Source organism: Oryzias melastigma, linkage group LG6 (assembly GCF_002922805.2).
Source record: "Oryzias melastigma strain HK-1 linkage group LG6, ASM292280v2, whole genome shotgun sequence".
Classification (NCBI taxonomy): domain Eukaryota; kingdom Metazoa; phylum Chordata; class Actinopteri; order Beloniformes; family Adrianichthyidae; genus Oryzias; species Oryzias melastigma.
Window position 1 is genome coordinate 26,835,924 of NC_050517.1, and position 2,951 is coordinate 26,838,874.

Consider the following 2,951-nt stretch of genomic DNA (forward strand, 5'->3'; position numbering starts at 1 on the left):
AGGTACTATTTCAACCCATTTTGAGAATGGATCAATAAGTACCAAGCAATAGCGGTACCTGTTGCACTTGGTTAGTTCAATGAAGTCCATGTGCAAAAATTGAAAGGGGTGTTGGGCTTGGGGAAAGCGTCCTCTTCTTGGTCTGAGGTTTCCTTGTGGGTTGTTCTTGCAGCAGATCAGGCATGATCTGCAAAAATTTTGGAGGAAGGTTTGTAGGCCTGAGTTTTCCACGTAGAAGTGTTTCTTCAAAATGTCCAACATCCCTCCGGTTGAGACATGGGTTGGCCCATGGCTCATTGTTGCAGCAATTTTGAAGAGGTTCTTGGGAAGCACAGGCTTGTTGTTGTTCGTGTACAGGCCATTTGTGTTTTGGGCTCCTTGCTTTAGCCAGTAGGTCTTCTCTTTGTCTGGGGAGTTTGCCTGCATGTCTGTGAGGACATCAGTTGTCAGCATGGGGAGGTCACCAGCATAAGTGACTTGGATGATGTAGGGACCATGTTGTCCAGTTGCTGCCTCTTTGGCCACTGAGTCAGCCTTTTCATTTCCTAGGGCGATTGGATCAGTGCTTCTTGTGTGTGCTGCACACTTGCACACTGCGATTCGTGATGGTAGCAGTACAGCCTCTAGGAGTCGTGTGAGCAGTTTTGCGTGTTGGACTGGCTTTCCGGTGGATGTGGTCATTCCTCTTCTTGCCCACTGGGCTGCAAAGAAATGTAGAGTGGAGAAGGCATATTGGCTGTCAGTGTAGATTGTCACTGAGAGGTTCTTTGCTTGAACGCATGCTTCAGTGAGAGCTACTATCTCTGCGGCTTGGGCAGAGTAGTGTGAGGGTAGTTGTCCTGCGGAGATGATGTGGGAGTCTGAAACCACAGCATAACCAGACAAATTTTTGCCCATAGAGTCCTTGGAGCAGGAGCCATCCACAAACCAGGTTTGTCCAGTCTGGAGTGGGGTATCTTGCAGGTCATCTCTGGGCTTGCATTGTGTGTTTGTGTCCGCCTCACAGTCATGTGGTTCTCCATCTGCCTCTGTGGGAATCAGTGTGGAGGGGTTTAAAGTGGCACAACGAGTGATGGTTAGGTGTGGTTGTGCCAGGAGCGTGGACATCAGTGACAGATGTCTGGCTGGAGAGAGGAAGGTCATCTTAGTTTGAGTCAGTAGCATGTCCACCGCATGTGGGACCTTCAGGGTTAGAGGGTGGAAAAGGACTATGTCGGCGGAGGCTTGGAGGGCTGCAGCTGCCGCACAGACTGTACGCACACACGTAGGTAGCGCACATGCAACTGGGTCTAACCTCTTTGAATAAAACGCCACTGGCTTGATTTTTCTTCCGTCATCTTGACCTAGCATCGAGGTCATGAATTGGCCTTTGCAGTCCACTGTTTGGATAAAAGGCTTTGCGTAGTTTGGTAGGCTGAGGACCGTTGCTCCGGTGAGATGTCTCTTCAGGGAAGTGAAGGCCTGCAGGGATTCTGGAGTCCATTTCAGTTGGTCAGCCATGGCAAGGGTTTCGGCGTACATGAGGTTGAGTAGGGGTTGTGTGATTTCTGCGTAGTTGGGTATCCAGGATCTGCAGTAGTTACATAGGCCTAGGAACTGCATCATCTGCCTCTTGGTATGTGGTTGCGGTGCTTCAAGGACAGCCTTTTTCCTGGAGTTTGTGATTGATTTCCCTTGTGGGGTGAGCTGATGTCCCAGAAATATGACAGACTGCAGAGTCAGCTGTAGTTTGCTGGGGGAGGCTTTGCTGCCTTTGGAACACAGATGTTTGAACAGGGATATGGAGGTTTCCAGGTTGTGTTCTTTGGTGTCGCTGGCTATTAGGATATCATCCACGTACACCAGCACTTGAGAGTGGGCTGGAATGGGAAAGTCCGACAAGCAGTTGTTGATCTCAGCTGTGAATATGGTAGGGCTGTCGCAAAAGCCTTGTGGTAGTCTGGTGTACGTGTACTTTTTGCCTCCAATGGTGAAGCCGAACCAACCTTGAGAGTTAGGATGTAAAGGTATGGAGAAAAATGCATTGCTGAGATCCACTACTGTGAACCATGCTTTGTCTGACTGTAGTTGGTTTAGCAGCGTGTGAGGGTCTGGGACACATGGGGCTCTGCTTTCAATGGCTTGGTTGACTGCTCTAAGGTCTTGGACTAGCCTCCATTGTCCGGTTTCGGCTTTCTTTACCGGAAATATTGGAGTGTTGCATTGGGCCCATGGAGCTTCGATAATGACACCTGACTTGAGCATGTCTTGGATGACTGGCATGATGCCCTGAGTTGCATCTGGCTTGAGGGGGTATTGCCTTATCCTTGGGCGGTATTCAGTCTTTGGAGTTATCACAACTGGGGTTGCCGTGGTCAGCAGTCCCACATCAGTCTTTTCTCTTGACCAGAAGTGCGTGGGGACCTCGCGTAGCCGTGGCTCGTTTTCCACGCTGAAGATTGGGACCGGTCATTCGAGTTCGTGGGGGTTGTCCAGGTGTGTTTGCGGGGTAGTGGTCACTACCCAATTTAGGGCCTTCCTCATACAATCTCCTCTGATGGTTCTTTCCCAGCCATCGGGTGCTGGAGTCCAAGTGCGATCATTCTGCATCGCAGTCATCCAACAGCCCACCGCTTGCCATGAGGTTGTAGAGGGCCTTGTGAGTGAGACATGAGGGCTGATTGAGGTGTCTTGGTGCAGCTTCAGGGTCTGTGGTGTCAATGCAACTGCACAGGCAGAGAGGTACTGCAGGTCCGAATAGAAGTAGGTTAGAACCACGTTTTGAGGTCCAAGGCGGTTGATCTTGTGTTGGTATTCTTCATCTGGACCAGGGCGGTTGTTTTGTCTTAAGGTGATGTGAAGAAGCTTTGGAGTGTCTGCGTCTGCCATGTGGCGGAGGGATTCATCTGCCAACTGCAGGAGTCGGGTCATGGTGTTTGTTGGATCCGGTTGTGGAAAATCCAAAGTCCAAT